The sequence below is a fragment of the Saccoglossus kowalevskii genome, chromosome 2, assembly GCF_978046115.1.
Source record: "Saccoglossus kowalevskii chromosome 2, keSacKowa6.1, whole genome shotgun sequence".
In the NCBI taxonomy this organism is placed as follows: Eukaryota; Metazoa; Hemichordata; class Enteropneusta; family Harrimaniidae; genus Saccoglossus; species Saccoglossus kowalevskii.
In genome coordinates, this window is record NC_140642.1 from 10,069,849 (window position 1) to 10,095,435 (window position 25,587).

Sequence of the window (25,587 nt, forward strand, 5' to 3'; positions counted from 1 at the left end):
GTCGTGTATCACAAGATGGTGTGTGTGAGTACATGTATTAGGGTCGTATATCACAAGATGTTGTATGTAGATACATGTATTAGGGTCGTATATCACAAGATGGTGTATGTGAGTACATGTATTAGGGTCGTATGTCACAAGATGTTGTATGTAGATACATGTATTAGGGTCGTATATCACAAGATGGTGTATGTGAGTACATGTATTGGGGTCGAATAGCACTGGATGGTGTATGTAGGTACATGTATTAGGGTCGTATATATGACAGCATGGTGTATGTAGGTACATATATGAGGGTCGTATATCACAAGATGGTGTATGTGAGTACATGTATTAGGGTCGTATATCACAGCATGGTGTATGTGAGTACATGTATTAGGGTCGTATAGTACTGGATGATGTATGTAGGTACATGTGTTAGGGTCGTATATCAGAAGATGGTGTATCTGAGTACATGTATTAGGGTCGAATATCACAAGATGGTGTATGTAGGTACATGTATTAGGGTCGTATATCACAAGATGGTGTATGTGAGTACATGTATTAGGGTCGAATAGTATTGGATGGTGTATGTAGATACATGTTCTAGGGTCGTATATCACAGGATGGTGTATGTAGGCACATGTATTAGGGTCGTATATCACAAGATGGTGTATGTGAGTACATGTATTAGGGTCGAATAGTATTGGATGGTGTATGTAGATACATGTTCTAGGGTCGAATATCACAAGATGGTGTATGTAGATACATGTATTAGGGTCGTATATCACAGGATGGTGTATGTGAGTACATGTATTAGGGTCGTATAGCACAGGATGGTGTATGTGAGTACATGTATCAGGGTCGTATATCACAAGAGGGTGTATGTGAGTACATGTATTAGGGTCGTATATCACAAGATGGTGTATGTGAGTATATGTATTAGGGTCGTATATCACAAGATGGTGTATGTGAATACATGTATTAGGGTCGTATATCACAAGATGGTGTATGTGAGTACATGTATTAGGGTCGAATATCACAAGATGGTGTATATAGGTACATGTATTAGGGTCATATATCACAAGATAGTGTATGTGAGTACATGTATTAGGGTCGTATATCACAGAATGGTGCATGTGAGTACATGTATTAGGGTCGTATATCACAAGATGGTGTATGTGAGTACATGTATTAGGGTCGAATATCACAAGATGGTGTATGTAGGTACATGTATTAGGGTCGTATATCACAAGATGGTGTATGTGAGTACATGTATTAGGGTCGTATATCACAAGATGTTGTATGTAGATACATGTATTAGGGTCGTATATCACAAGATGGTGTATGTGAGTACATGTATTAGGGTCGTATATCACAAGATGTTGTATGCAGATACATGTATTAGGGTCGTATATCACAAGATGGTGTATGTGAGTACATGTATTGGGGTCGAATAGCACTGGATGGTGTATGTAGGTACATGTATTAGGGTCGTATATATGACAGCATGGTGTATGTAGGTACATATATGAGGGTCGTATATCACAAGATGGTGTATGTGAGTACATGTATTAGGGTCGTATATCACAGCATGGTGTATGTGAGTACATGTATTAGGGTCGTATAGCACTGGGTGGTGTATGTAGGTAGATGTATTAGGGTCGTATATCACAAGATGGTGTATGTCGGTACATGTATTTGAGTCGTATATCACAGGATGGTGTATGTAAGTACATGTATTAGGTTCGTATAGTACTGGATGATGTATGTAGGTACATGTGTTAGGGTCGTATATCACAAGATGGTGTATGTGAGTACATGTATTAGGGTCGAATATCACAAGATGGTGTATGTAGGTACATGTATTAGGGTCGTATATCACAAGATGGTGTATGTGAGTACATGTATTAGGGTCGTATAGTACCGGATGATGTATGTAGATACATGTGTTAGGGTCGTATATCACAAGATGGTGTATGTGAGTACATGTATTCGGGTCGAATATCACAAGATGGTGTATGTAGATACATGTATTAGGGTCGTATATCACAAGATGGTGTATGTGAGTACATGTATTAAGGTCGAATAGTATTGGATGGTGTATGTAGATACATGTTCTAGGGTCGTATATCACAGGATGGTGTATGTAGGTACATGTATTTGGGTCGTATATCACAAGATGGTGTATGTGAGTACATGTATTAGGGTCGAATAGTATTGGATGGTGTATGTAGATACATGTTCTAGGGTCGAATATCACAATATGGTGTATGTGAGTACATGTATTAGGGTCGTATATCACAAGATGGTGTATGTGAGTACATGTATTAGGGTCGTATATCACAGGATGGTGCATGTGAGTACATGTATTAGGGTCGTATAGCACAGGATGGTGTATGTGAGTACGTGTATTGGGGTCGTATATCACAAGATGGTGTATGTGAGTACATGTATTAGGGTCGTATAGCACAGGATGGTGTATGTGAGTACATGTATTAGGGTCGCATATCACAGGATGGTGTTTGTGAGTACATGTATTAGGGTCGTATAGCACTGGATGCTGTATGTAGGTACATGTATTAGAGTCGTATATCACAGGAGGGTGTATGTGGATACATGTATTAGGGTCGTATATCACAAGATGGTGTATATGAGTATATGTCGTATATCACAAGATGGTGTATGCGAGTACATGTATTAGGGTCGAATAGTATTGGATGGTGTATGTAGATACATGTATTAGGGTCGTATATCACAAGATGGTGTATGTGAGTATATGTCGTATATCACAAGATGGTGTATGTGAGTACATGTATTAGGGTCGAATAGTATTGGATGGTGTATGTAGATACATGTATTAGGGTCGTATATCACAGGATGGTGTATGTGAGTACATGTATTAGGGTCGTATATCACAAGATGGTGTATGTGAGTACATGTATTAGGGTCGTATAGCACAGGATGGTGTATGTAAGTACATGTATCAGGGTCGTATATCACAAGAGGGTGTATGTGAGTACATGTATTAGGGTCGCATATCACAGGATGGTGTTTGTGAGTACATGTATTAGGGTCGTATAGCACTGGATACTGTATGTAGGTACATGTATTAGAGTCGTATATCACAGGAGGGTGTATGTGGATACATGTATTAGGGTCGTATATCACAAGATGGTGTATATGAGTATATGTCGTATATCACAAGATGGTGTATGCGAGTACATGTATTAGGGTCGAATAGTATTGGATGGTGTATGTAGATACATGTATTAGGGTCGTATATCACATGATGGTGTATGTGAGTATATGTCGTATATAAAAAGATGGTGTATGTGAGTACATGTATTAGGGTCGAATAGTATTGGATGGTGTATGTAGATACATGTATTAGGGTCGTATATCACAGGATGGTGTATGTGAGTACATGTATTAGGGTCGTATATCACAAGATGGTGTATGTGAGTACATGTATTAGGGTCCTATAGCACAGGATGGTGTATGTAAGTACATGTATCAGGGTCGTATATCACAAGAGGGTGTATGTGAGTACATGTATTATGGTCGTATATCACAAGATGGTGTATGTGAGTATATGTATTAGGGTCGTATATCACAAGATGGTGTATGTGAGTACATGTATTAGGGTCGTATAACACCGGATGGTGTATGTGAGTAAATGTATTAGGGTCGCATATCACAGGATGGTGTTTGTGAGTACATGTATTAGGGTCGTATATCACAGGATGGTGCATGTGAGTACATGTATTAAAATCGTATATCACAAGATGGTGTATGTGAGTACATGTATTAGGGTCGTATATCACAGGATGGTGCATGTGAGTACATGTATTAGGGTCGTATATCAAAAGATGGTGTATGTGAGTACATGTATTAGGGTCGTATATCACAAGATGGTGTATGTGAGTACATGTATTAGCGTCGTATATCACAAGATGGTGTATGTGAGTACATGTATTAGGGTCGTATATCACAGGATGGTGCATGTGAGTACATGTATTAGGGTCGTATATCAAAAGATGGTGTATGTGAGTACATGTATTAGGGTCGTATATCACAAGATGGTGTATGTGAGTACATGTATTAGGGTCGTATATCACAAGATGGTGTATGTGAGTACATGTATTAGGGTCGTATATCACAGGATGGTGTATGTGGGTGCATGTATTAGGGTCGTATATCACAAGATGGTGTATGTGAGTACATGTATTAGGGTCGTATAGCACAGGATGGTGTATGTGAGTACATGTACTGGGGTCGTATATCACAAGATGGTGTATGTGAGTACATGTATTAGGGTCGTATAGCACAGGATGGTGTATGTGAGTACATGTATTAGGGTCGCATATCACAGGATGGTGTTTGTGAGTACATGTATTAGGGTCGTATAGCACTGGATGCTGTATGTAGGTACATGTATTAGAGTCGTATATCACAGGAGGGTGTATGTGGATACATGTATTAGGGTCGTATATCACAAGATGGTGTATATGAGTATATGTCGTATATCACAAGATGGTGTATGCGAGTACATGTATTAGGGTCGAATAGTATTGGATGGTGTATGTAGATACATGTATTAGGGTCGTATATCACAAGATGGTGTATGTGAGTATATGTCGTATATCACAAGATGGTGTATGTGAGTACATGTATTAGGGTCGAATAGTATTGGATGGTGTATGTAGATACATGTATTAGGGTCGTATATCACAGTATGGTGTATGTAGATACATGTATTAGGGTCGTATATCACAGGATGGTGTATGTGAGTACATGTATTAGGGTCGTATATCACAAGATGGTGTATGTGAGTACATGTATTAGGGTCGTATAGCACAGGATGGTGTATGTAAGTACATGTATCAGGGTCGTATATCACAAGAGGGTGTATGTGAGTACATGTATTATGGTCGTATATCACAAGATGGTGTATGTGAGTATATGTATTAGGGTCGTATATCACAAGATGGTGTATGTGAGTACATGTATTAGGGTCGTATAACACCGGATGGTGTATGTGAGTAAATGTATTAGGGTCGCATATCACAGGATGGTGTTTGTGAGTACATGTATTAGGGTCGTATATCACAGGATGGTGCATGTGAGTACATGTATTAGGATCGTATATCACAAGATGGTGTATGTGAGTACATGTATTAGGGTCGTATAGCACAGGATGGTGTATGTGAGTACATGTATTGGGGGTCGTATATCACAAGATGGTGTATGTGAGTACATGTATTAGGGTCGTATAGCACAGGATGGTGTATGTGAGTACATGTATTAGGGTCGCATATCACAGGATGGTGTTTGTGAGTACATGTATTAGTGTCGTATAGCACTGGATGCTGTATGTAGGTACATGTATTAGAGTCGTATATCACAGGAGGGTGTATGTGGATACATGTATTAGGGTCGTATATCACAAGATGGTGTATATGAGTATATGTCGTATATCACAAGATGGTGTATGCGAGTACATGTATTAGGGTCGAATAGTATTGGATGGTGTATGTAGATACATGTATTAGGGTCGTATATCACAAGATGGTGTATGTGAGTATATGTCGTATATCACAAGATGGTGTATGTGAGTACATGTATTAGGGTCGAATAGTATTGGATGGTGTATGTAGATACATGTATTAGGGTCGTATATCACAGGATGGTGTATGTGAGTACATGTATTAGGGTCGTATATCACAAGATGGTGTATGTGAGTACATGTATTAGGGTCGTATAGCACAGGATGGTGTATGTAAGTACATGTATCAGGGTCGTATATCACAAGAGGGTGTATGTGAGTACATGTATTATGGTCGTATATCACAAGATGGTGTATGTAGGTACCTGTATTAGGGTCGTATATCACAGGATGGTGTATGTAGGTACCTGTATTAGGGTCGTATATCACAAGATGGTGTATGTGAGTACATGTATTAGGGTCGCATATCACAGGATGGTGTTTGTGAGTACATGTATTAGGGTCGTATAGCACTGGATGATGTATGTAGGTACATGTATTAGAGTCGTATATCACAGGAGGGTGTATGTGGATACATGTATTAGGGTCGTATATCACAAGATGGTGTATGTGAGTATATGTCGTATATCACAAGATGGTGTATGTGAGTACATGTATTAGGGTCGAATAGTATTGGATGGTGTATGTAGATACATGTATTAGGGTCGCATATCACAAGATGGTGTATGTGAGTATATGTCGTATATCACAAGATGGTGTATGTGAGTACATGTATTAGGGTCGAATAGTATTGGATGGTGTATGTAGATACATGTATTAGGGTCGTATATCACAGGGTGGTGTATGTGGATACATGTATTAGGGTCGTATATCACAAGATGGTGTATATGAGTATATGTCGTATATCACAAGATGGTGTATGCGAGTACATGTATTAGGGTCGAATAGTATTGGATGGTGTATGTAGATACATGTATTAGGGTCGTATATCACAAGATGGTGTATGTGAGTATATGTCGTATATCACAAGATGGTGTATGTGAGTACATGTATTAGGGTCGAATAGTATTGGATGGTGTATGTAGATACATGTATTAGGGTCGTATATCACAGGATGGTGTATGTGAGTACATGTATTAGGGTCGTATATCACAAGATGGTGTATGTGAGTACATGTATTAGGGTCGTATAGCACAGGATGGTGTATGTAAGTACATGTATCAGGGTCGTATATCACAAGAGGGTGTATGTGAGTACATGTATTATGGTCGTATATCACAAGATGGTGTATGTGAGTATATGTATTAGGGTCGTATATCACAAGATGGTGTATGTGAGTACATGTATTAGGGTCGCATATCACAGGATGGTGTTTGTGAGTACATGTATTAGGGTCGTATAGCACTGGATGATGTATGTAGGTACATGTATTAGAGTCGTATATCACAGGAGGGTGTATGTGGATACATGTATTAGGGTCGTATATCACAAGATGGTGTATGTGAGTATATGTCGTATATCACAAGATGGTGTATGTGAGTACATGTATTAGGGTCGAATAGTATTGGATGGTGTGTGTAGATACATGTATTAGGGTCGCATATCACAAGATGGTGTATGTGAGTATATGTCGTATATCACAAGATGGTGTATGTGAGTACATGTATTAGGGTCGAATAGTATTGGATGGTGTATGTAGATACATGTATTAGGGTCGTATATCACAGGGTGGTGTATGTGAGTACATGTATTAGGGTCGTATATCACAAGATGGTGTATGTGAGTACATGTATTAGGGTCGTATAGCACAGGATGGTGTATGTGAGTACATGTATCAGGGTCGTATATCACAAGAGGGTGTATGTGAGTACATGTATTAGGGTCGTATATCACAAGATGGTGTATGTGAGTATATGTATTAGGGTCGTATATCACAAGATGGTGTATGTGAGTACATGTATTAGGGTCGTATATCACAAGATGGTGTATGTGAGTACATGTATTAGGGTCGAATATCACAAGATGGTGTATGTAGGTACATGTATTAGGGTCGTATATCACAAGATAGTGTATGTGAGTACATGTATTAGGGTCGTATATCACAGGATGGTGCATGTGAGTACATGTATTAGGGTCGTATATCACAAGATGGTGTATGTGAGTACATGTATTAGGGTCGTATATCACAGGATGGTGTATGTGGGTGCATGTATTAGGGTCGTATATCACATGATGGTGTATGTGGGTACATGTATTAGGGTCGTATATCACAGGATGGTGTATGTAGATACATGTATTAGAGTCGTAGAGCACAGGATGCTGTATGTGGGTGCATGTATTAGGGTCGTATATCACAAGATGGTGTATGTGGGTACATGTATTAGAGTCGTATATCACAGGATGGTGTATGTGAGTACATGTATTAGGTTCGTATATCACTGGATGGTGTATGTAGGTACATGTTTTAGGGTCGTATATCACAAGATGGTGTATGTGAGTTCATGTATTAGGATCGAATAGTGTTGGATGGTGTATGTAGATACAGTTATTAGAGTCGTATATCACAGGATGGTGTATGTGAGTACATGTATTAGGGTCGAATAGTATTGGATGGTGTATGTAGATACATGTTCTAGGGTCGTATATCACAGGATGGTGCATGTGAGTGCATGTATTAGGGTCGTATATCACAAGATGGTGTATGTGAGTACTTGTATTAGGGTCGTATATCACAAGATGGTGTATGTGAGTACATATATTAGGGTCGTATATCACAAGATGGTGTATGTGAGTACATGTATTAGGATCGTATATCACAAGATGGTGTATGTGAGTACATGTATTAGGGTCGTATATCACAGGATGGTGCATGTGAGTACATGTATTAGGGTCGTATATCAAAAGATGGTGTATGTGAGTACATGTATTAGGGTCGTATATCACAAGATGGTGTATGTGAGTACATGTATTAGGGTCGTATATCACAAGATGGTGTATGTGAGTACATGTATTAGGGTCGTATATCACAGGATGGTGCATGTGAGTACATGTATTAGGGTCGTATATCACAAGATGGTTTATGTGAGTACATGTATTAGGGTCGTATATCACAATATGGTGTATGTGAGTACATGTATTAGGGTCGTATATCACAGGATGGTGCATGTGAGTACATGTATTAGGGTCGTATATCACAGGATGGTGCATGTGAGTACATGTATTAGGGTCGTATAGCACAGGATGGTGTATGTGAGTGCATGTATTAGGGTCGTACATCACAAGATGGTGTATGTGAGTACATGTATTAGGGTCGTATAGCACTGGATGGTGTATGTAGGTTGGTACATGTATTAGAGTCGTATATCACAGGAGGGTGTATGTGGATACATGTATTAGGGTCGAATATCACAAGATGGTGTATGTAGGTACATGTATTAGGGTCGTATATCACAAGATGGTGTATGTGAGTACATGTATTAGGGTCGTATATCACAGGATGGTGTATGTGGGTGCATGTATTAGGGTCGTATATCACATGATGGTGTATGTGGGTACATGTATTAGGGTCGTATATCACAGGATGGTGTATGTAGATACATGTATTAGAGTCGTAGAGCACAGGATGCTGTATGTGGGTGCATGTATTAGGGTCGTATATCACAAGATGGTGTATGTGGGTACATGTATTAGAGTCGTATATCACAGGATGGTGTATGTGAGTACATGTATTAGGTTCGTATATCACTGGATGGTGTATGTAGGTACATGTTTTAGGGTCGTATATCACAAGATGGTGTATGTGAGTTCATGTATTAGGATCGAATAGTGTTGGATGGTGTATGTAGATACAGTTATTAGAGTCGTATATCACAGGATGGTGTATGTGAGTACATGTATTAGGGTCGAATAGTATTGGATGGTGTATGTAGATACATGTTCTAGGGTCGTATATCACAGGATGGTGCATGTGAGTACATGTATTAGGGTCGTATATCACAAGATGGTGTATGTGAGTACTTGTATTAGGGTCGTATATCACAAGATGGTGTATGTGAGTACATATATTAGGGTCGTATATCACAAGATGGTGTATGTGAGTACATGTATTAGGATCGTATATCACAAGATGGTGTATGTGAGTACATGTATTAGGGTCGTATATCACAGGATGGTGCATGTGAGTACATGTATTAGGGTCGTATATCAAAAGATGGTGTATGTGAGTACATGTATTAGGGTCGTATATCACAAGATGGTGTATGTGAGTACATGTATTAGGGTCGTATATCACAAGATGGTGTATGTGAGTACATGTATTAGGGTCGTATATCACAGGATGGTGCATGTGAGTACATGTATTAGGGTCGTATATCACAAGATGGTTTATGTGAGTACATGTATTAGGGTCGTATATCACAATATGGTGTATGTGAGTACATGTATTAGGGTCGTATATCACAGGATGGTGCATGTGAGTACATGTATTAGGGTCGTATATCACAGGATGGTGCATGTGAGTACATGTATTAGGGTCGTATAGCACAGGATGGTGTATGTGAGTGCATGTATTAGGGTCGTACATCACAAGATGGTGTATGTGAGTACATGTATTAGGGTCGTATAGCACTGGATGGTGTATGTAGGTTGGTACATGTATTAGAGTCGTATATCACAGGAGGGTGTATGTGGATACATGTATTAGGGTCGAATATCACAAGATGGTGTATGTAGGTACATGTATTAGGGTCGTATATCACAAGATGGTGTATGTGAGTACATGTATTAGGGTCGAATATCACAAGATGGTGTATGTAGGTACATGTATTAGGGTCGTATATCACAAGATGGTGTATGTGAGTACATATATTAGGGTCGTATATCACAAGATGTTGTATGTAGATACATGTATTAGGGTCGTATATCACAAGATGGAGTATGTGAGTACATGTATTGGGGTCGAATAACACTGGATGGTGTATGTAGGTACATGTATTAGGGTCGTATATATGTTATTATTGGCGACTCTATTATCAAGCACATTGATCCACGTAAATTCTCAACAGTCAGGAAAACCCATGTCAAAGCGTTAAATGGAAAAGGTATTAGCGAGGTGACAACTTATCTGGAAAACTCAAGTTTCAAGAACCCACGTAACATAGTAATACATGTTGGATCTAATGACCTGGACAGAACTACAGAGTCAAAGAAAGAAGCACTTCTCGACAACTACCATCAGAAATTTGTAAACCTGATTGACGTCACCCGTAAAACATATCCACAGAGTAGAATATTCGTCTCTAGTATTCTACCCAGAATTGACAAAGCCCAGTTTAACACAACAGCAACTAGTTTCAACTCATCCTTACAGTCATTATGTGAAGACACAGCGGATGTGCACTTTATACAAAACAATCTACTTGACGCAACAAACAATATTAAATCGTACTTGTACGAAGACAAAGTGCACCTAAATGACAGAGGAACTAAATTCCTAGTCACCAACTTCAAACGTAATATATATCAGACCATCATAAAACGTACAGATGCTACAGAGCAAAGAATGGATCAAGGCAAATCACAAGATTACGATTTTAACACCAACCCTTTGGGCCAGCAAAACACTAAACACAACATGGAGCGAAACAATGGTCACAGAAACAAAGAGCAAACAACACTCAACAGAAGAAAACACAGTAGACAATATTCATTACTTGATGACCAACTTACCAGCCTGGCGAGCTATATAAAAAAACAATAGATTCAATGAACTCACTCCAAAAAATTCTCATTTTAGAAAACATTTTCTGACCTAGAATTAAGGTATTGTGTGCTTTCAATGTATTATTTTTTTTTTATGATGAATGTTGCTAATAAGCCCTCCCTTAAATGTACTTCCTGGAACATTCATGGTAGTTTAGATCTCAAAATTAGAGATAATAACTTTTTAGATCTTATTAGTGACTTTGATATTATTAGTCTGGTGGAAACCAAAACGGGTGCAGATTCCTGTATCCAATTGCCAAATTTTTGCCATTTTCATTCATTTCGAGCTGATAAACACAAAAAAGCCCGCTCCAACTCGGGAGGAATCATTGTCTATTTCAGAAACACTTTAAAAAAGGGCATTAAACAAGTGAAGAGTGGAAGTGATGATTTTCTCTGGCTGCTCCTAGACAAAGAATTTTTTAATCTTGACGAGGATATTTATTACGGCACCATTTATCTTAGCCCGCAGTATTCAAGTATTTTTAAATGGAAAGACGCAAATTTATTTCAAGTATTGGAGGATGATATTAATAGATATTCAAAACGTGGTTCAGTTATTCTATCAGGCGATTTCAATGCCAGAACCAAAAACATTATGGAATTGACCTCTTTCAGTAAAATTAACTATCAGTCATCTGCTCCAAATATTAACATTAGAAAAAGGGCATCTCAAGACTTGGCAGTAAAAAATCATTATGGTGACTCATTGTTGGATCTATGTTTATCCGCAGAACTAACCATCCTCAATGGTAGATGTATAGGAGATAAAACTGGCAAGTACACTTGTCATCAAACTAAAGGCAGCAGTGTAGTTGACTACACTATTGTTAGCAATAATCTATTTAACAAAATTAATCTATTCTATGTTCACCCTCTTAATTTATTACTCTCAGATCACTGCCAAATAACTTTTCATCTTCAAACAAATGCAATTTACACAAATAATATTTCGAAAATAACACACTCCCACAGTGATAAATTAGTACATGAAACTGACACTTACATTTGGAATAGCGAGTCAAATTTGATATTCAACCTAACGCTACAAAGCAGAGATATTACAAATTTAATTAATAACTTTAACATTAAACATTTTGACAATACACAACAATCAATTGATGAGGCAAATACTATGCTTTCAAGTATTTACATTGAAGCAGCTGGCAGATGTCTGAAAAAACATATCAGGAGAAAACCAAAAAAAACTAAATGTAAACCAAAATGGTTCAACAAGGACCTATATAATCTAAAGAAAGAAATTTTGGGTATCTGCAGTAAATTTAGTGCAAACCCATACAACATTAAACTGAGAGAAAAATGCTACAGTCTGAAGAGGGAATACAAGCGGCTAATAAAAAAGAAAAAGAGAGATTTTAAAAATGATATATTGAACAAGCTCGAAAGTTTTAGTGAATCAAACCCCAGTGAGTACTGGAATTTATTAAGAGAGCTAAAAGACACCAAAATAAATAATGACTCTGATAATGTTGACAGTCAAACCTGGTTTGAACATTTTAGGAAACTGAGTAAAGAAACAAGTAATACAATGAGCGAAAACTCATTGCAGCTACAACTAAAAAATCATGAATCACTCTCTCTACCTAAAGCCAACTTAGACAAGTACATCTCACAATTAGAAATCCAAAATGCTATAACTAAACTCAAAAATAAAAAAGCTCCAGGCGCAGATAAAATTACCAATGAAATGATCAAGGCCAGCAGGAACCCACTAATAAAACCACTACAAAAACTATTCAATTTAATCCTGCAGAGTGGATACATCCCTAATCGCTGGAATTTAGGTATGATCACTCCTATTTTCAAAAAAGGAGACAAAACAAATCCAAACAATTACAGAGGCATCACACTTCTTAATAGTGTCAGTAAACTTTTCACCTCCATTCTTAAGCAACGGCTTTTGAAACATCTAAAGGAAAACAACACAATTATCAGAGAACAAATAGGATTCATGCCAAACTGAAGCACCAAAGACCATTTATTTGTCCTCAAACAACTAACCACAAAATACCTGAGCAACAAAAAGACTTTGTTTGCTTGTTTCATTGACTTCCAGAAAGCCTTTGATTCCATCTGGCATCTAGGTCTCTTCTGGAAACTTATCCAAAGTGGTATTACAGGTAAATTCTACAACATCATAAAATCCATTTATCTGAACTCAACAGGATGTGTTAAACTTAAACAGTGTGTAACAGACAGCTTCACAATTAATAGAGGAATTAGACAAGGGGATGGACTCAGCCCACTCCTTTTCAATATCTATGTAAATGACATTAAAACATCATTAGACTTGGCTCATAATGACCCACCAAGTCTCCTAAACACAAGTCTCCCATGTCTGCTATATGCAGACGACCTTGTAGTATTATCCCAATCACATACTGGCTTACAAAATGCCATAAATTCTCTTGAAACTTACTGTCAGAAATGGAAACTCAATATTAATATCTCTAAGTCAAAAATCATCATGTTTAGTAGGTCAAAAAAATCACAGGACAAACTAAAATTCTATGTTGATGGAAAGGAACTTGAAAATACAAAAACCTACACATACCTCGGCATTAAACTACACAAATCAGGTAAATTCATCGGAGCACAAGAAGACCTCAGAGCTAGAGCAATGAAGGCATGTTTCAAAATGAAACAAATGCTATTCTCAGAAAAACTAACTCCAATCAAAACATACTTAAAAATGTTCGATGCAATTGTAAAACCAATTATGCTTTACTGCAGTGAAATTTGGACGAGCGAGAACATCAATAAATCGCATCTAATGGCAAATCTGTCAACACCAATGGAAAAAGTACAAATACATTTCTGCAAATACCTTCTAAAAGTAAATAGCAAAGCAAGTAATTTGGCAAGCCTACTAGAGTTGGGAAGATATCCTCTCCTAGCATCAAGCTTAAAATATATGATCAAATATTGGATCAAAATTAATAATTCTAACCCAAATTCGCTAGTACATGAAGCTTACAATCTTGGGATACATCTTGATAAAAAAGGAAAAGACAACTGGGTAACAGACATAAAACAAATTTTAGAAAATTTAAATATGGGAAATATTTGGGAAAACCATAAATCTCTTGATGAAAAACAAATCACTGAAACAGTAACGCGCAAACTAGAACAATCCTTTGAAATACATAGTACAGAAACATTACACGATGACAATAAAGGTAAAAACCATAAAAACAAGTTACGAACCTATAGGAAAATTAAAACAGAATTTGCATATGAAAAATATCTCACCACAATCAAAAATCCAAATCATAGAGCAGCTATGACAAAACTCAGAATAAGTGCTCATACCCTTCAAATCGAAAGGGGCAGATATAATAACATTTTAGCGGAGGACCGAATTTGCCCAGTTTGTGACAAACAGGAAATTGAAAACGAAAAACATTTTCTTCTCAATTGTGATTATTACAAGAAGGAACGAGAAATCATGATCAAGAATATTAAATACAATATAAGCAACTTGGGGACGGATGACGAAAAACTTACAAATATACTAAAAATTAAAAATGACAAAACAATCATTGAACTAGGAAAATTCATCCACACTTGTTTCAAATTACGACAAGAAAAAATCTTAAAATGCCAGTTGCCTCAACCAACCGCCAAATAATTTAATTTTATTTTTTATTTTCTATTGTCTTTGAATGTCTTGTGTTATTTTTTTATCTTTTTTGTATTACTTTATTGTATTTTCAACTAAGATCCCACTCCGGGATACGGTTTCAATAAAGATTATTATTATTATTATGACAGCATGGTGTATGTAGGTACATATATGAGGGTCGTATATCACAAGATGGTGTATGTGAGTACATGTATTAGGGTCGTATATCACAGCATGGTGTATGTGAGTACATGTATTAGGGTCGTATAGCACTGGATGGTGTATGTAGGTAGATGTATTAGGGTCGTATATCACAAGATGGTGTATGTGGGTACATGTATTAGAGTCGTATATCACAGGATGGTGTATGTAAGTACATGTATTAGGTTCGTATAGTACTGGATGATGTATGTAGGTACATGTGTTAGGGTCGTATATCACAAGATGGTGTATGTGAGTACATGTATTAGGGTCGAATATCACAAGATGGTGTATGTAGGTACATGTATTAGGGTCGTATATCACAAGATGGTGTATGTGAGTACATGTATTAGGGTCGTATAGTACTGGATGATGTATGTAGGTACATGTGTTAGGGTCGTATATCACAAGATGGTGTATGTGAGTACATGTATTAGAGTCGAATATCACAAGATGGTGTATGTAGGTACATGTATTAGGGTCGTATATCACAAGATGGTGTATGTGAGTACATGTATTAGGGTCGAATAGTATTGGATGGTGTATGTAGATACATGTTCTAGGGTCGTATATCACAGGATGGTGTATGTAGGCACATGTATTAGGGTCGTATATCACAAGATGGTGTATGTGAGTACATGTATTAGGGTCGAATAGTATTGGATGGTGTATGTAGATACATGTTCTAGGGTCGAATATCACAAGATGGTGTATGTAGATACATGTATTAGGGTCGTATATCACAGGATGGTGTATGTGAGTACATGTATTAGGGTCGTATAGCACAGGATGGTGTATGTGAGTACATGTATCAGGGTCGTATATCACAAGAGGGTGTATGTGAGTACATGTATTAGGGTCGTATATCACAAGATGGTGTATGTGAGTATATGTATTAGGGTCGTATATCACAAGATGGTGTATGTGAGTACATGTATTAGGGTCGTATATCACAAGATGGTGTATGTGAGTACATGTATTAGGGCCGAATATCACAAGATGGTGTATATAGGTACATGTATTAGGGTCGTATATCACAAGATAGTGTATGTGAGTACATGTATTAGGGTCGTATATCACAGGATGGTGCATGTGAGTACATGTATTAGGGTCGTATATCACAAGATGGTGTATGTGAGTACATGTATTAGGGTTGTATATCACAGGATGGTGTATGTGAGTACATGTATTAGGGTCGAATATCACAAGATGGTGTATGTAGGTACATGTATTAGGGTCGTATATCACAAGATGGTGTACGTGAGTACATGTATTAGGGTCGAATAGTATTGGATGGTGTATGTAGATACATGTTCTAGGGTCGTATATCACAGGATGGTGTATGTAGGCACATGTATTAGGGTCGTATATCACAAGATAGTGTATGTGAGTACATGTATTAGGGTCGTATATCACAGGATGGTGCATGTGAGTACATGTATTAGGGTCGTATATCACAAGATGGTGTATGTGAGTACATGTATTAGGGTCGTATATCACAGGATGGTGTATGTGACTACATGTATTAGGGTCGAATATCACAAGATGGTGTATGTAGGTACATGTATTAGGGTCGTATATCACAAGATGGTGTATGTGAGTACATGTATTAGGGTCGTATAGCACTGGATGGTGTATGTAGGTTGGTACATGTATTAGAGTCGTATATCACAGGAGGGTGTATGTGGATACATGTATTAGGGTCGAATATCACAAGATAGTGTATGTAGGTACATGTATTAGGGTCGTATATCACAAGATGGTGTATGTGAGTACATGTATTAGGGTCGAATATCACAAGATGGTGTATGTAGGTACATGTATTAGGGTCGTATATCACAAGATGGTGTATGTGAGTACATATATTAGGGTCGTATATCACAAGATGTTGTATGTAGATACATGTATTAGGGTCGTATATCACAAGATGGTGTATGTGAGTACATGTATTGGGGTCGTATATCACAGCATGGTGTATGTGAGTACATGTATTAGGGTCGTATATCACATGATGGTTTATGTGAGTACATGTATTGGGGTCGAATAGCACTGGATGGTGTATGTAGGTACATGTATTAGGGTCGTATATATGACAGCATGGTGTATGTAGGTACATATATGAGGGTCGTATATCACAAGATGGTGTATGTGAGTACATGTATTAGGATCGTATATCACAGCATGGTGTATGTGAGTACATGTATTAGGGTCGTATAGCACTGGATGGTGGATGTAGGTAGATGTATTAGGGTCGTATATCACAAGATGGTGTATGTGGGTACATGTATTAGAGTCGTATATCACAGGATGGTGTATGTAAGTACATGTATTAGGTTCGTATAGTACTGGATGATGTATGTAGGTACATGTGTTAGGGTCGTATATCACAAGATGGTGTATGTGAGTACATGTATTAAGGTCGAATATCACAAGATGGTGTATGTAGGTACATGTATTAGGGTCGTATATCACAAGATGGTGTATGTGAGTACATGTATTAGGGTCGTATAGTACTGGATGATGTATGTAGGTACATGTGTTAGGGTCGTATATCACAAGATGGTGTATGTGAGTACATGTATTAGGGTCGAATATCACAAGATGGTGTATGTAGGTACATGTATTAGGGTCGTATATCACAAGATGGTGTATGTGAGTACATGTATTAGGGTCGAATAGTATTGGATGGTGTATGTAGATACATGTTCTAGGGTCGTATATCACAGGATGGTGTATGTAGGCACATGTATTAGGGTCGTATATCACAAGATGGTGTATGTGAGTACATGTATTAGGGTCGAATAGTATTGGATGGTGTATGTAGATACATGTTCTAGGGTCGAATATCACAAGATGGTGTATGTAGATACATGTATTAGGGTCGTATATCACAGGATGGTGTATGTGAGTACATGTATTAGGGTCGTATAGCACAGGATGGTGTATGTGAGTACATGTATCAGGGTCGTATATCACAAGAGGGTGTATGTGAGTACATGTATTAGGGTCGTATATCACAAGATGGTGTATGTGAGTATATGTATTAGGGTCGTATATCACAAGATGGTGTATGTGAGTACATGTATTAGGGTCGTATATCACAAGATGGTGTATGTGAGTACATGTATTAGGGTCGAATATCACAAGATGGTGTATATAGGTACATGTATTAGGGTCGTATATCACAAGATAGTGTATGTGAGTACATGTATTAGGGTCGTATATCATAGGATGGTGCATGTGAGTACATGTATTAGGGTCGTATATCACAAGATGGTGTATGTGAGTACATGTATTAGGGTCGTATATCACAGGATGGTGTATGTGACTACATGTATTAGGGTCGAATATCACAAGATGGTGTATGTAGGTACATGTATTAGGGTCGTATATCACAAGATGGTGTATGTGAGTACATGTATTAGGGTCGTATAGTACTGGATGATGTATGTAGGTACATGTGTTAGGGTCGTATATCACAAGATGGTGTATGTGAGTACATGTATTAGGGTCGAATATCACAAGATGGTGTATGTAGGTACATGTATTAGGGTCGTATATCACAAGATGGTGTACGTGAGTACATGTATTAGGGTCGAATAGTATTGGATGGTGTATGTAGATACATGTTCTAGGGTCGTATATCACAGGATGGTGTATGTAGGCACATGTATTAGGGTCGTATATCACAAGATGGTGTATGTGAGTACATGTATTAGGGTCGAATAGTATTGGATGGTGTATGTAGATACATGTTCTAGGGTCGAATATCACAAGATGGTGTATATAGATACATGTATTAGGGTCGTATATCACAGTATGGTTTATGTGAGTACATGTATTAGGGTCGTATAGCACAGGATGGTGTATGTGAGTACATGTATCAGGGTCGTATATCACAAAAGGGTGTATGTGAGTACATGTATTAGGGTCGTATATCACAAGATGGTGTATGTGAGTATATGTATTAGGGTCGTATATCACAAGATGGTGTATGTGAGTACATGTATTAGGGTCGTATATCACAAGATGGTGTATGTGAGTACATGTATTAGGGTCGAATATCACAAGATGGTGTATATAGGTACATGTATTAGGGTCGTATATCACAAGATAGTGTATGTGAGTACATGTATTAGGGTCGTATATCACAGTATGGTGCATGTGAGTACATGTATTAGGGTCGTATATCACAAGATGGTGTATGTGAGTACATGTATTAGGGTCGTATATCACAGGATAGTGTATGTGGGTGCATGTATTAGGGTCGTATATCACATGATGGTGTATGTGGGTACATGTATTAGGGTCGTATATCACAAGATGGTGTATGTAGATACATGTATTAGAGTCGTAGAGCACAGGATGCTGTATGTGGGTGCATGTATTAGGGTCGTATATCACAAGATGGTGTATGTGGGTACATGTATTAGGGTCGTATATCACAGGATGGTGTATGTGAGTACATGTATTAGGTTCGTATATCACTGGATGGTGTATGTAGGTACATGTTTTAGGGTCGTATATCACAGGATGGTGTATGGGAGTACATGTATTAGGGTCGTATATCACAGGATGGTGCATGTGAGTACATGTATTAGGGTCGTATATCACAAGATGGTGTATGTGAGTACATGTATTAGGGTCGTATATCACAAGATGGTGTATGTGGGTACATGTATTAGGGTCGTATATCACAAGATGGTGTATGTGAGTACATATATTAGGGTCGTATATCACAAGATGGTGTATGTGAGTACATGTATTAGGATCGTATATCACAAGAAGGTGTATGTGAGTACATGTATTAGGGTCGTATATCACAGGATGGTGCATGTGAGTACATGTATTAGGGTCGTATATCACAAGATGGTGTATGTGAGTACATGTATTAGGGTCGTATATCACAAGATGGTGTATGTGAGTACATGTATTAGGGTCGTATATCACAAGATGGTGTATGTGAGTACATGTATTAGGGTCGTATATCACAGGATGGTGTATGTGAGTACATGTATTAGGGTCGTATATCACAAGATGGTGTATGTGAGTACATGTATTAGGGTCGTATATCACAAGATGGTGTATGTGAGTACATGTATTAGGGTCGTATATCACAGGATGGTGCATGTGAGTACATGTATTAGGGTCGTATGGCACAGTATGGTGTATGTGAGTGCATGTATTAGGGTCGTATATCACAAGATGGTGTATGTGAGTACATGTATTAGGATCGTATAGCACAGGATGCTGTATGTGAGTACATGTATTAGGGTCGTATAGCACTGGATAGTGTATGTAGGTACATGTATTAGAGTCGTATATCACAGGAGGGTGTATGTGGATACATGTATTAGGGTCGAATATCACAAGATGGTGTATGTAGGTACATGTATTAGGGTCGTATATCACAAGATAGTGTATGTGAGTACATGTATTAGAGTCGTATATCGCAGGATGGTGCATGTGAGTACATGTATTAGGGTCGTATATCACAAGATGGTGTATGTGAGTACATGTATTAGGGTCGTATATCACAGAATGGTGTATGTGGGTGCATGTATTTGGGTCGTATATCACATGATGGTGTATGTGAGTACATGTATTAGGGTCGTATGTCACAAGATGGTGCATGTGAGTACATGTATTAGGGTCGTATATCACATGATGGTGTATGTGGGTACATGTATTAGGGTCGTATATCACAAGATGGTGTATGTAGATACATGTATTAGAGTCGTAGAGCACAGGATGCTGTATGTGGGTGCATGTATTAGGGTCGTATATCACAAGATGGTGTATGTGGGTACATGTATTAGGGTCGTATATCACAAGATGGTGTATGTGCGTACATGTATTAGGATCGTATATCACAAGATGGTGTATGTGAGTAGATGTATTAGGGTCGAATATCACAGGATGGTGCATGTGAGTACATGTATTAGGGTCGTATATCACAAGATGGTGTATGTGAGTACATGTATTAGGGTCGTATATCACAGGATGGTGCATGTGAGTACATGTATTAGGGTCGTATATCACAAGATGGTGTATGTGAGTACATGTATTAGGGTCGTATATCACAAGATGGTGTATGTGAGTACATGTATTAGGGTCGTATATCACAAGATGGTGTATGTGAGTACATGTATTAGGGTAGTATATCACACGATGGTGTATGTGAGTACATGTATTAGGGTCGTATATCACAAGATGGTGTATGTGAGTACATGTATTAGGGTCGTATATCACAAGATGGTGTATGTGAGTACATGTATTAGGGTCGTATATCACAGGATGGTGCATGTGAGTACATGTATTAGGGTCGTATAGCACAGTATGGTGTATGTGAGTGCATGTATTAGGGTCGTATATCACAAGATGGTGTATGTGAGTACATGTATTAGGGTCGTATAGCACTGGATGGTGTATGTAGGTACATGTATTAGAGTCGTATGTCACAGGAGGGTGTATGTGGATACATGTATTAGGGTCGAATATCACAAGATGGTGTATGTAGGTACATGTATTAGGGTCGTATATCACAAGATAGTGTATGTGAGTACATGTATTAGGGTCGTATACCACAGGATGGTGCATGTGAGTACATGTATTAGGGTCGTATATCACAAGATGGTGTATGTGAGTACATGTATTAGGGTCGTATATCACAGGATGTTGTATGTGGGTGCATGTATTTGGGTCGTATATCACATGATGGTGTATGTGAGTACATGTATTAGGGTCGTATATCACAAGATGGTGCATGTGAGTACATGTATTAGGGTCGTATATCACATGATGGTGTATGTGGGTACATGTATTAGGGTCGTATATCACAAGATGGTGTATGTAGATACATGTATTAGAGTCGTAGAGCACAGGATGCTGTATGTGGGTGCATGTATTAGGGTCGTATATCACAAGATGGTGTATGTGAGTACATGTATTAGGATCGTTTATCACAAGATGGTGTATGTGAGTACATGTATTAGGGTCGTATATCACAAGATGGTTTATGTGAGTACATGTATTAGGGTCGTATATCACAGGATGGTGCATGTGAGTACATGTATTAGGATCGTATATCACAAGATGGTGTATGTGAGTACATGTATTAGGGTCGTATATCACAAGATGGTGTATGTGAGTACATGTATTAGGGTCGTATATCACAGGATGGTGCATGTCAGTACATGTATTAGGGTCGTATATCACAAGATGGTGTATGTTAGTACATGTATTAGGGTCGTATATCACAATATGGTGTATGTGAGCACATGTATTAGGGTCGTATATCACAGGATGGTGCATGTGAGTACATGTATTAGGGTCGTATAGCACAAGATGGTGTATGTAGGTACCTGTATTAGGGTCGTATATCACAGGATGGTGTATGTAGGTACCTGTATTAGGGTCGTATATCACAGGATGGTGTATGTAGGTATATGTATTAGAGTCGTATATCACAGGAAGGTGTATGTGGATACATGCATTAGGGTCGAATATCACAAGATGGTGTATGTAAGTACATGTATTAGGGTCGTATATCACAAGATGGTGTATGTGAGTACATGTATTAGGGTCGTATATCACAAGATGGTGTATGTGAGTACATGTATTAGGGTCGTATATCACAAGATGGTTTATGTGAGTACATGTATTAGGGTCGTATATCACAGGATGGTGCATGTGAGTACATGTATTAGGATCGTATATCACAAGATGGTGTATGTGAGTACATGTATTAGGGTCGTATATCACAAGATGGTGTATGTGAGTACATGTATTAGGGTCGTATATCACAAGATGGTGTATGTGAGTACATGTATTAGGGTCGTATATCACAAGATAGTGTATGTGAGTACATGTATTAGGGTCGTATATCACAGGATGGTGTATGTGAGTACATGTATTAGGGTCGTATAGCACTGGATGGTGTATGTAGGTACATGTATTACAGTCGTATATCACAGGAGGGTGTATGTGGATACATGTATTAGGGTCGTATATCACAAGATGGTGTATGTGAGTATATGTCGTATATCACAAGATGATGTATGTGAGTACATGTATTAGGGTCGAATAGTATTGGATGGTGTATGTAGATACATGTATTAGGGTCGTATATCACAAGATGGTGTATGTGAGTATATGTCGTATATCACAAGATGGTGTATGTGAGTACATGTATTAGGGTCGAATAGTATTGGATGGCGTATGTAGATACATGTATTAGGGTCGTATATCACAGGATGATGTATGTGAGTACATGTATTAGGGTCGTATATCACAAGATGATGTATGTGAGTACATGTATTAGGGTCGTATAGCACAGGATGGTGTATGTGAGTACATGTATCAGGGTCGTATATCACAAGAGGGTGTATGTGAGTACATGTATTAGGGTCGTATATCACTGGATGGTGTATGTAGGTACATGTTTTAGGGTCCTATATCACAAGATGGTGTATGTGAGTTCATGTATTAGGATCGAATAGTATTGGATGGTGTATGTAGATACAGTTATTAGAGTCGTATATCACAGGATGGTGTATGTGAGTACATGTATTAGGGTCGAATAGTATTGGATGGTGTATGTAGATACATGTTCTAGGGTCGTATATCACAAGATGGTGTATGTGAGCACATGTATTAGGGTCGTATATCACAAGAAGGTGTATGTGAGTACATGTATTAGGGTCGTATAGCACTGGATGGTGTATGTAGGTACATGTATTAGAGTCGTATATCACAGGAGGGTGTATGTGGATACATGTATTAGGGTCGAATATCACAAGATGGTGTATGTAGGTACATGTATTAGGGTCGTATATCACAAGATGGTGTATGTGAGTTCATGTATTAGGATCGAATAGTATTGGATGGTGTATGTAGATACAGTTATTAGAGTCGTATATCACAGGATGGTGTATGTGAGTACATGTATTAGGGTCGAATAGTATTGGATGGTGTATGTAGATACATGTTCTAGGGTCGTATATCACAGGATGGTGTATGTGAGTACATGTATTAGGGTCGTATATCACAAGATGGTGTATGTGAGTACATATATTAGGGTCGTATATCACAAGATGGTGTATGTGAGTTCATGTATTAGGATCGTATATCACAAGAAGGTGTATGTGAGTACATGTATTAGGGTCGTATAGCAGTGGATGGTGTATGTAGGTACATGTATTAGAGTCGTATATCACAGGAGGGTGTATGTGGATACATGTATTAGGGTCGAATATCACAAGATGGTGTATGTAGGTACATGTATTAGGGTCGTATATCACAAGATGGTGTATGTGAGTACATGTATTAGGGTCGTATATCACAAGATGGTGTATGTGAGTACATGTATTAGGGTCGTATATCACAAGATGGTGTATGTAAGTACATGTACTAGGGTCGTATATCACAAGATGGTGTATGTGAGTACATGTATTAGGATCGTATAGCACTGGATGGTGTATGTAGGTACATGTATTAGAGTCGTATATCACAGGAGGGTGTATGTGGATACATGCATTATGGTCGAATATCACAAGATGGTGTATGTAAGTACATGTATTAGGGTCGTATATCACAAGATGGTGTATGTGAGTACATGTATTAGGGTCGTATAGCACAGGATGGTATATGTAGGTACATGTATTAGGGTCGTATATCACAGGATGGTATGTGGGAGTACAACAATCGTCTCAAATAGCATAACAAGTCTTACCCTAGTCCTACTGCATCATCAAAATCACCATCCCAGTCACTTTCATAGTCAAACGAAAGCCATGTAGAGTAGTCACAACAATATGATAAGTAAATAAGAAGCGGCGTTACGAAATGTTACATGAGGGGCGGAATCTGAAATCTAGACCCTCTGCGTTTTGCTGGCACAAAGGGGTTCAGCATAATTTGTGGGAGGAGAGACGCGCCAACATTTTTCGGGTGTATGTAGGTACCTGTATTAGGGTCCTATATCACAGGATGGTGTATGTGAGTACATGTATTAGGGTCATATATCACAAGATGGTGTATGTAGGTACCTGTATTAGGGTCGTATATCACAGGATGGTGTATGTAGGTACCTGTATTAGGGTCGTATATCACAGAATGGTGTATGTAGGTATATGTATTAGAGTCGTATATCACAGGAAGGTGTATGTGGATACATGCATTAGGGTCGAATATCACAAGATGGTGTATGTAAGTACATGTATTAGGGTCGTATATCACAAGATGGTGTATGTGAGTACATGTATTAGGGTCGTATATCACAAGATGGTGTATGTGAGTACATGTATTAGGGTCGAATATCACAAGATGGTGTATGTAAGTACATGTATTAGGGTCGTATATCACAAGATGGTGTATGTGAGTACATGTATTAGGGTCGTATATCACAAGATGGTGTATGTGAGTACATGTATTAGGGTCGTATATCACAAGATGGTGTATGTGAGTACATGTATTAGGGTCGAATATC

General features: G+C 38.1%; 1 protein-coding gene across 1 annotated transcript in view; it reads right to left on the minus strand.

Annotated features, from left to right (window-relative positions):
- Window positions 1-25,587, minus strand: part of LOC100374851 (uncharacterized) — a 75,381-nt gene that overhangs the window by 43,665 nt on the left and 6,129 nt on the right. The window lies entirely within an intron of this gene.